Source organism: Carettochelys insculpta, chromosome 2 (assembly GCF_033958435.1).
Source record: "Carettochelys insculpta isolate YL-2023 chromosome 2, ASM3395843v1, whole genome shotgun sequence".
Taxonomy (NCBI): Eukaryota; Metazoa; Chordata; order Testudines; family Carettochelyidae; genus Carettochelys; species Carettochelys insculpta.
Genome location: NC_134138.1, coordinates 278,134,130 through 278,145,368, shown reverse-complemented (window position 1 = coordinate 278,145,368; position 11,239 = coordinate 278,134,130). Strand labels below are relative to the sequence as shown.

General features: G+C 47.3%; 1 non-coding gene across 1 annotated transcript; it reads right to left on the bottom strand.

Moving 5' to 3' along the window:
• Positions 1-721: 721 nt before the first annotated feature.
• On the bottom strand, positions 722-794 carry TRNAR-CCG (transfer RNA arginine (anticodon CCG)). Its single transcript has one exon. It is a non-coding gene; the product is annotated as a tRNA-Arg (tRNA).
• Between the last annotated feature and the right edge of the window lie 10,445 nt (positions 795-11,239).

The window sequence follows — 11,239 nt, the reverse complement described above, 5'->3', positions numbered from 1 at the left end:
TTGAGTAAAGAAATCAACAAGAAAGACCAAAAGGAGAAAAAGAGGGAGCACAGTTTGTAGGGCTCATTTATAATGCATCATAATTTTATACAATTGAAGGCTAGAAGAATCATAGAATCTGAGGCTTGGAAGATACCTCAGGCGGTCGTCAGGTCCAAACACCAAAAGCCTCTCGGGAAGGATCTACCCCTTCTATAGGTAACCCATTCCATGGCTTCATCACTCTTCTAGTGAAATACAGGTTGAACCTCCCTCATCTGGCACTCTCGGCACCTGACTGGTGCCAAATGAAAGACTTTGCTGGACCACAAGAGGTCAATATTGTTTAGTAACGTTACCAACACTTCCACTGCTTAGAAGACATTGAGGGCTAAATTACAGCTAAATAACATCTCAGAACACTGAGATCCAGGACTGGTGGCTGTAAACAAACTTTATGGGACCACGGGAAACTTAGCCACATCCATAATAAGTGGTCGTCTAGCTAATTAAAATCATGGCAGATTACCAATGTTGCCAGACAAGAGAGTTCCTCATTCTAGAGTTTCAACCTGTATTTTTTTCCTGATATCCAAGGTGGCCCTCCCTTTCAGCAAATTGTGACCATTGCTCCTCATTCTGCTATCTATCACTACTGAGAAGAGCTTCTCTCTATCCTATTTGGAACCAACCTTCAGACAGGTAATTGCTGCAATCTCCCCCCACTGCACGCAAAAGGAAGCAACCCAGGTGGGACTTGAACCCACAATCCCCAGCTCCGGAAGCTGATACCTTATCCATTAGGCCACTGGGTCTTGCTTGCAAAGCCCTTGGTCAGCTAGATTAACCTGAAACACACAGACCCACTGACTCCTTTATGAAGCTAGATAATTTGGGTTAGCGTCTAGCATTTCAGTCCTCAGGAGAGTAAAGTATTTGTGTGCCACAGGTCGGGGACAGGAGAAGCCAAATTACCAGTACAACAACAGGAGGGTGATTCCCTAAGAGATAGATGTCCTGCAGTAACTCAGAGAACAAAATGGTGGCCAGTCTGGGACTCAGACTTTACAAGTTTTTCAGCTTGTAAAGTTAATGTAGACAGAACAAATATGCCAAGCAGGTTTGCGCTATGTGTGGCACAGTATTGACATCCACGCCTTATTTATTTTCTTACAGCAGTGACTGTGAAGTCCTGTGACAGGGTAGACTGGGCCCTGATGCTCCCTGCTGGAAGCTTGTGGCATTGGCACACGCCATACGTTCCAGTAACCATAGAGGAGTCCTCCAAAAAATGCTAGAGTGGAGGCTGAAGGAAGCAGCCAATCAGGGTCTAAGAAGGTCCTATAAAATGAGTTGCAGGACCAGAACCACTCAGTGTAGTGGGAGCCCTCCAGAAGTAAAGAGTAGGAGTGGCTGGTTGCCTGAAGGAGTGCTCTGTGCAGAGGCTAGTCAGTATACTACCAGGGTTTGATGGAGTCCTGAGATGAAGGTGAGGATGTGACGAAGCCACAGGGAAGTGGCCCAGGGAGTCAGCAGCTGTAAAATAAGCTTGATTGGTAGGTGCTATCTATAGTGTCTCTGGGCTGGGAATTAAGGGTGGGCATGGGCCCACTCTCCACAGCTGGCATTAGCAACTGGGAGGACGTTGCCTGGATTGTGGTATCTGGGATGGGGAGGAACTGGATGCTAGTCACCCAGTCAGAGGACTCCAACCCTAAAGGCCTTAGGCTACTGCCCCAGATAGGGAAGCCCTGGGGGCACCACTTGCTCTGAGTAGGGAAATCACCTGAGAGAAAAAGACTAGCAGAGGGCACCAGGCTGGGTCCCTGTTAAATGTGTACCTAAGGAAGGGGTTTGTTGATTGACCCCTGAAGTGACTCAGCTGGAGGCTGTGTAGCTGAAAAGGCAAAAAAACTGAGCGAGTGTAGGTATGTGCACTTGATTGGAGAGGGGCACTCCCAGGAAATGGGGGCTGCCTGGTTACGATTCCCAGTGGAGAGCAGAACCTCTTAGTGCTAGGTGTGGTAGAAAAACATAGTTAGAGATGGTCTCTGCCCCAGAGCATTTAATTATCTAATGGAGACTGTTAGAGAAGTGAAATACTTTCAGGCAGAGGATAGATGACTTGCCCAAAGTCACACAACCTGCCGATGGGGGTCAGAGGACTGACCACACTTCAGCATTTTAGCCAGAGTCTCCATTTCATCTGGTGGTGGCTTATCACAGTAAGGCATCTGGGGTCCTACCACCAGCAATTTGACTTCCAAACTGAGGCTCATTGAGTCCTGGAAAACTGCATACAAACAAAGATGTGTAGCTGGGGGGTTATATAGTATACTGGCAAATAATTTGCCACTGGTGGCTTCAAGGGCTTTGGGTGAGTTGGGGGTTGTTAATTGGGGAGAGACCATTTTTCACCTCCTGGCAATAGGTCTAGACCAGTGTTCCCTCTAACTTTTTCCATCCAGCAGCAGAATAAACTTTGCTTCGTGCACTGAAGCATGTGATTGTGCACCACCAATAGAAACACATGCTGCTGGCTGTGGGGCACCCTGCTAATCAGTGGGGCAACACCTGAATCTTTCATGGGTGGCTGCCCAAGTGCTCAGTTTACAGGGAACCCTGGTCAAAATGCTTTACCATCTGGGCTGTATGCTGATTTCTGACTTGTTAGCACAATCCCATAATCCCCTGGAAGGCCTGGCCTGGGAGGTACAGAACTGAAAGATACGGCCACAGACACAAGACAAGATGTGAGCCAGTTATCTGGTTCTGCAGGAGGCCTTTCCCCAGAGAAGATCTGGATTGCGATTGCTGTATGCTTTGCTTCCGTCAGCACTACTGGAAGAACTAGTGGATTTCTGCATCGTACTGTCCCAGAGTGGGAAGCCCTGAGCAGCTTACCAGGTTGCACTTCCTCTCCTCAGCATGGTCAGCTTCCATGGCTGGTAACATACCTCAGCCACAAAGCTATCTGTTCATCTAAGGCTCAAGGGTGTTTCAGTGCAGGGTTCCCTCACAGCCAACATACAATGCAGCATCCTCTGCTGCACTGACACATTCACGCCTTATCTGCTTCTTGGTAACTCCTGGCAGTGATTACTGTGGTCTCAGACCTTCTGACCTCTCCCATCTCCAGTTTGCCTACAATACCCCAGTTAACTGAACCGCCCTCACCTGACACCCTCCTTCAAGCCCTCTAATCCCTTTCTGCTTTATCCCACTCTCAATTCCAATTTTTCCTCCTCCACCTGTAAGTTATTAGGCTTAGGTTTTTTCATTCCAGGGCACTATGACCCTGCCCTCTGCAGGCATCCCTGGGTGAGAGTCCCTGGCTTGCATTATGTTGAAGACCAGTTTAAGATGGTCACAGGGATCCCCTTCGGTCTCAGAATTTATGGGCCATCAGCCGTGAGTCCCCTGTACAACTGCATCTCCGCTTATAGTGCTGTCAGTTTCTAGTACTGTTGTACTCCCTTTGCCTTGCCGCCCCCTTTAGCTTTGTACCTTCAGGCTAATGTGATGAGGGTTAACAACCCTCATCTGCAAGCCCATTGCATATACCCAATTAACCTGACTACTTGGCTCCTGGCCATCACAATTAAGCTATACTAAGCATCACAGAGTTAAGCTATAATAAGTGAACGGTAGGAGCTCAGTTGTGGGGAGAGATGGTAGGGGACAGTGGGCTCTCTGGCAGAAAAGTCCTGGGTGATGGTAGGAGATGATAGGCGCAGTGTAGGCTCCTGTAAGGAAAGCCCTGAGATAGGAATGGGGTAAGTACAAGCAGAAGACTTCTGTATTCCAAGGGCATAGAAGATGTCTCCAGGTGCATTTGGGCTTGTTCATGATCTCCCCGTCCTTCTCCTTCCCCAAGCGTGTTGAACTTGGTGGCTTGGCTGGAGGGCTGCACCCTAGAAAGTCTGGTGTCAGAGGCAGTCAGCCAGCAGGGGTCATTGACAAATATGGCAGCAAGATCCTGCACTGACACTTTGGGGTGCTCCAAGAGCGAGTGAGCCCCACCACAGCTGCTGCTTGTCTCCCACATGCCCTGCCTTTCTTCCTCAGAGTCGTGCTTTGAAGTCAGCTGTTTTAATCCAGCATTGTAGCACCACACCTACTTGCCATCCTGCACCTGAGTTCTGATGTCCTGAAGCATGTTCCTTGAATCAGAGCATATGTTCCTCTGGCTTTCCTGTCTTCTAAGCTCTGTGTACTTCTGCAGAGCTCCGTCAATACTCAAACACCTCCATTTCCATGATGCTTCTGCAGAGACCTGGTTTGCCCTGTGCTTCAGTGCCAGTATTGGCTTAACTCATTGTGTCCACCTGGGTTATGGATGATGCTCTGGGATTTAGCCCTTGGAGTTGATTCATTGATCTTAAAGGCAACCTGTTCTCTCATCTGCTGTTGCATCCTCATCCATTTCTGCCAATGAAAGTGCCCCATTACGCTTGTTTCTAAGGGGTTTTAATATGGTTTAAATGACCTAATTGATGGGAATTTCCTGGAGGCAAAACTCCTCCAATGCAAAATGGGAAGTGACTGTCTACTGCAAAAAGGGATCTTGTGGGGAGTCACAGTAAACCACAAGCTTAAATATTTTTAGCAAAAAAAGCAAACATCCTCCTGGGATGCATTAATAGGAGCATCACAGACAAGATGCAAGTAATTCTTCTCTACTCTGCACTGTTTAGGCTTCAACTTGAGTCCTGTGCCCAGTTCTGGGCATCACATGTTTAAATGTGGAGAAACTGGAGATTTAGAGAAGAGCAACAAAAATAAAGGTCTAGGAAACATGACCTATGAGGGATGATAGAAAGAATTAGGTTTGTTTGGCCTGGAAAAGAAAGCTGTTATGTCCCCTCAGTCTTCTCAAGTACCTAAAAGTTTCTTACAGGGAGGAGAAAAATTACTCTCCTCAAACTGTTAGGAGGAGAAGCAATGGATGATCTCAATAATACCTGGTCCTGCGGTGACTGAATTTGATGGCCTCTCGAGGTTCCTTCCAGTTCAAGTATTCTCTGATTTAACCACCTTCCTCACTATTAGGACACTTACTGTACTATCAGCTTAAGACTTCATGTATTTAATTGACCTTGTTTTATTCTACCACCACCATATGCTGGTATCCTCCCTCCTGTACGCAAGTGTTCTGCAGGGCTTTAAGATTAGGAGACACACTTTTACAAATAGGTCTAGTGGTTCTGGTAATTCTCCAAGGGAGGGAAGGGAGAAGATGGTGTTAAGCAGACAGGCAGTGGTGTTAGTCAATCATTTGGGGGTGATGTAATGTTCTGGGATACAATATTTGCACAAGCAACATAGGACTTTAGTCACAGGCTTGAGAGAAGCCATGGTGTAGCTGCGGCTGTTACAAAACATATGGCAGTGCTGGGCTACACTCACATGGATACTGTTTTCCACGTTGTGTGCCTGCACATGCTTCCAACGGGAAAGATACTCAGTCTCTGGTGTTTCCCACTGAAACAGCCAGGCTGTGTCTGTGGCCCTTCCCTATAAACTGTTAGCTCATCATGAGCAGCTCTGGTACGTTTCTCACGTGCAGTAAAAAGCTTCAGAAGTGTATGGAGAGACAGGAGTCCAGCGCTTTGTGGTTTGTTTTTTTTTTTGCACTTGTGGCTCCTACATAGAGCTTCTCTCTACTCCCACTCTTGCCCACCGACCTTGGTAACAAGCTGAAGATGTACAAACTGGCAGGGGTGTACGTTTCCTCACTCAATAACACAATCCACTCTCCAGTAATCTCCTATAGGCATGCATCCACCCACCCCACCTTCCCTAGGAAGAGGTTCTTCCATGCTTGGTGCTACAATGCTCAGGGGGGTGGTGGCCGACAGAGAACTGTTCATCTGAGGTCCCTCCTGGCCATACTGGGTGACGGGTAGGTGATGGGGTTGCAAAGAATAGAGCCTCTGGCCAAAGCAGATTCTATGCTGCAGGGCTGTGGCAGTGTGAGAGCTATTCCCCTGCTCAAGTCGGTCACCCTTGCTTGCCAAGACACAGTGCCCTGCTTTTCTGGGCCAGAAGCCTTTGATCGATAAAGCCTTTTGGCATATCTCCCATGTGAAAGGTGCTGGGTTTGAAGCCATGTTCTATCCAACTCTCCAACCACTTTTCCCAGGCCAGAGAGCGTTGCCACGGAATGTTTCCACTGTGAATCGAATCTGCTGGTTCAGTGAGAAACAGTCAAAACATCCCAGGGATGCTGATCCCACCCACCTAGGGGGCTACTCGGAACACAGGGCTTGGAACCCTCGATCTCTTCCACGTACATGATCCCACCCCCACTGGTATAAGAGGTCATGCTGGAGAAAAGCTGCCATTCTGCAGAGCATGCTGCCCCTTCCCCTCCCCTGCCCTGTCATGACTTCTGCAAAATGGCATCCTCCAGGCAGGGTGCCTTCCAAAACCACGTCCAATTTTACAGCTGCGGCGGCAGGGCACAAGCCAGACAAAACCAAGGCAGAATGCCTTAAAACCAGACACATGGTCTGACTAATCCCACCTGGATCCACCCGCTGCACACCCGGCATACCTACCCTCTTCGTCTCTACAGTAAGGACACAATCGCCCACCTGGTGCTGAAAGCCTTCAACAGGCCTAGGATACACTTGCTCCTGACTCTGCATGTTTTCTCTGCCCTTGCTCTCTTGCAGGGGACTTTGTTCTTTCCCGTGCATGGGCCCACATGTTCTGAGCTCTCCCCTTCCATTAGTGTACATTGCTGAATCATCAAGTGGGGGCCAAGCATGCTGGACGGAGTACAAACTTACAGTGAAAGACCATTGCTGCCCTGACAACGCTACATAAATAAGCCAGTAAGGTAAAATAAGGTGCAGGTAGGTAAAGTGAGTTGCCGAAGTCCACCTAGAAAATCAGTGTCCAGTCTAAGACTGGAATAGCAGATGTCCACATCCACTGTACTGATGTTCCCCTAGATCACACCACCTAGGAGCCAGCTCTGAGTTAACACTACAGGTATGTGTATGCTAACCCCACAGACTTCAGTGGGATGTGAAAAGTGCTTTGTGGAATCTGTGCCTTAATTTTCTTTCAAACCACCCTTCCCTGACGCTCACCATTGAGTCAGGATGTTGTCCTGGGTGCTCAGGATGCTATATAGAAAGCTACTGGCCAGATCCTCACCTCTATTGATGCCAATGGCACTATGCCTGTTTTCATGTGCTGAGGAGTCCCAGCTGCCACAAAATTCAGTGGATTCAATGTATAAGGAGAGGGATAGCTTGGTGGTTTGAGCATTGGCCTGCTAAACCCAGCTTTGTGAGCTCAGTCCTTGAGAAGGCCCGCCTGGGGCAAATAATTTCATGGGAAAAAGAAGAATCTTCCAGGGTTGGTGTTTGGTCTTGCCAGGAGGGTCCCTTCCAGTTCTATGAGATGTATCTCCATATATTGTTGTTTTATGTGTCAACTGCAAAAGCTGATCTCCATCAGGATGGGTTGGGGATAGCTTTTAGGTGTCATTGCTGTCATGTATCCCCTCCAGAGTGATTGTGGGGTAACAATCACCATGATTCCCCTTTGCTTCCTGGCCTCACAACATCATCCCAGGTGGCAATAGGGTATATTTCTCACCCCTTCTCCCTTTCATCTTGGTCTGCCTTGCTGGCGACCTGAAGAACAAAATTAATCATGTCTCCTCACCAAACCTTCCAGCCACTCAAGCCTCTTCCAGGCCATTTTACCTGGAGCTGGGTGACCCTTGCTGAACAAATAGTTTATCTGATGAAAAATGCAGGTTTGGTTGACCCAAATGTGTTTGCCCACTTGACTCAAATAGTGTCACTTGGTTGTAAAAAGAACAGAGGATAAAGAGAAGGTGCTGCTGCTGCTACCTCTCTCTTTCTGCCCCTCTGAAAAACACTGTCTCCCTAGGAACAGCTGGTTATTCAGGGCCCTCACTCGGAAGCAACGTGATCCACTTTCAAATCCTTACTGGGGTCCATGCCTGAAGTAAATTCTTTCGATTTCCCAAAAGTTCTGAAATCGTTCAGATTTGGTCCAACCTGAAATACATTTTTTTTAATTTTTCAAAATGACCACAGAACCAGAAATCAACTCTTTGCCCAGTTCTAAGTCTAGAGCATGTCACTGCTGTTATTCTTTGGTGTGAAAATTCTTCCTCCTTTGACGATTTGCACTTCTCAGTCTGCTGCTGTTTCCCCATCCTTCTGGGACAGACGCCAGGGGAAATGGGGCACTGTCTGCTCCTATCCTCCATGGACGTTCCTTCATTCATGATGGAGGAGTTGCAAGTGCTTTGGAGGATAGGGGAAGAATTAAAAAAAAGATCTGGGCAAACTGGAGAAATGATTGGAAGCAAACAGGATGAAGTTCAATAAGGACAAATGCAAAGTACTGCGCTTAGGGAGGAGCAATCAGTTTCACCTATACAAATGGGAAGGGGCTCCCTAAGGAAGGAGCACTGCACAAAGGGATCTAGGGGTTATAGTGGACCTCAAGCTGAGTCTGAGTCAACAGTGTGGTGCTGGTGCCAAAAAAAAAACCCCAAACATGATTCTGGGATTCATTAACAGGACTGTTATGAGGAAGACACGAGAAGTAACTCTTCCACTCTACTCCACACTTACTAGCCCTCAGCTGGAGTGTTGTGTTCCATTATGTACCCTACATTTTAGGAATGAGATGGAGAAATTGGAGGGGGTCCAGAGAAGAGCAACTACAATGATTAAAGATCTAGAAAATGACCGATGAGAGAAGATGAAAAGAACTGGGTTTGTTTAGTTTAGCAAAGAGGAGACTTGATAGCAGCTTTCAAATACCTATAAGGGTGTTACAAAGAAGAGGGAGAAAAATTATTCTCCTTAACCTCTGGAAATAGGGCAAGAAGCAATGGGCTTCCACTGCAGCAAGGGAGGTCTCCTATTCGCATGCATTGCAGCTCTTGAAGGATTGATTTTGTAACTGAATTTGAAAAAACGGCTCTTACTGCTATTTCGGTTGCAGACCCCTGGTTTAGACAGTGCTGGGTCCTGCCATGAGTGCAGGGTGCTGGACTCAACGACCACTCAAACTCTCTTCCAAGTCTGGTATTCTGTGGAATTTCACATCCCTGGAATTTCACCTGTGGGGCTTGCTGGCACCTGTATGCAAATGTGTTATTTCCAGGCCACTGGGATTGCTCTCCTTCCTGTGAACAAAGGTGCAAAAGCTTCTTCAGAGGAGAAGATAAAAAAAACAAGCCATTATGTACTCCACATTTATGGCCCCTCTCTCTCTTTCTCTCTCTCTCTCTCATTATTTTAATTTTTGTTGAGCAGCTAGACAAGCTGGCAACCCTGCATGGAGCTTGGCACTGCACAATGATTTAATAATCACCTAATAAAACTTTTCATCTGGCTTCCCACCTCTTCCCCCAGCCTCCACTCCTCCATCAGGATGCTGGCTGTTGCGTGACACATGGCATTGCTGTGGCAACCTTTGTTTAACTGGCTGCTGTTGCACGAATAAGAGCCTGGCACAGAGTGTGGTAATTTCCCTGTCTGCAGGCCAAGCTGCAGATAGACCTGATATTTGTAAGGATGTCATGGGGACGTGTATTATAAAGTTATGTGCTGCCCCTATAAACCCTTTGATGCTAGTGGCTGTGCTTTAGGCTAACTGGACGTGGATGATATATAGGCCAAAGTTATTTAGTTTACCATATTGACCACCAATGCAGAATTGGTGCTCAGCTATTCTGTAAAGCAAGTGTGTGCCAGTGTGTGTGCACCATGATATCACAGTTCCTTGTTGGTTCTCCAATGCCATTCACGAGTGCTTTTGTACCCCTTCATTCACTATCTTTCCCAGGAGTGGTGTGAAAGAAAAGGTGATGCCTGCTCTCCTAGCATGCAAAGAGCAGCATCATCAAATGAGGGGGATGCAGCATTTAAATCCCAAAGAACTTTGGGCCTCTGGTTGCTGAGCACATGTTGCTCCCATTGAAACTTATAGGCATGCTGGTGCTCAGGTCCCTGACTTCAATGTCAGTTACAGGTTAAACTAGGTTAAAAACTACTGGAGATGCAAGGACTAGACACTTCACCCACCACTAAAATGCAGCCACTTCTGGGGTGGAAAATAGCTGCTGTTAACATGTCCCAAAGTTCAGAGTCGTCTTGTTGGTTTTTTTTTTTTTTTTTTCCCTTGACTTGTCAACTTTTCAGTGCAGGAACCATGTCTATGTCTCTGTGTATAGGAAATTGTAATCTTAGAAGGTACTGCAATATGCCTATTAAATGCTCATAGTAAAAATCAACCCAGCTATTTGTGCATGTGTGGGGAATGGGGTGACTGTCTTTAAATCTAAGCTCATCTATCTTTAGCAGTGCTCCCTTTTGGACTAGGGGCCTGATGCAGGGACTTCCATTCACTTGTGTGGGACCACTCACAAGCTGAAAGTTAAACACGTGCTTAGATGCTTCACTGAATAAGGGGTTCTGTTGGCACTGTCTGCTCCTGCAGCCCTCTGAGATGAAAGGAACATATAAAATGTTGTCAGCTAGAATTTCCAGGGGTGTCCAGGGAGATGGAATGAACCTGAGCTTGAGTTTGGCGGAGGGCACTGTGGCTAACATTTCATTTCCTACAACCTGAGCGGTAGCATTGTTAGCAGCATGTAGTCAGGAGGAGGATGATTTGCTTTCTTAGCCAGCAGGTGACACTTCCAGCAATACGCTGTCCTTACTACACTTGGCCGTGGGCTCAGGTGGAAAAATGAAGAGTAATGTCCCAATATAACTTATTGAAGCCCCAACGGGCCTGGCTCTGAGGGTTCCCAGTCAAGCGTTGGCTTGGCTTGACTCTACTCAGTGAAATCAGAGAGGATCCTAGAACCACATGGTGCAGCGTGTGCTCAGAGGATGCCAGTGGGCAGATAATGGCTAAGGGTGCATCTACGCTAGTCAGCTACTTCAAAGTAGCCGACACAATGTCGAAATAGCATGTGTTGTGTCTACATGTGCAGTCTGCTATTTTGACGTTGAAATTGATATTAGGCAGCGAGACATCGAAATCGCTATTCCCATCTGAAGATGGGAATGGTGTCCTGCTTTGACATTCAGCGTCGAAGTAGGGCGTGTGTAGATGATCCGCGTCCTGCTACTTCGAAATAGCAGGGTCCTCCTTGGCGGCCATGAGCTGAGGGGTTGAGAGACGCTCTGTCCAGCCCCTGTGGGGCTCTATGGTCACCGTGAGAAGCAGCCCTTAGCCCAGG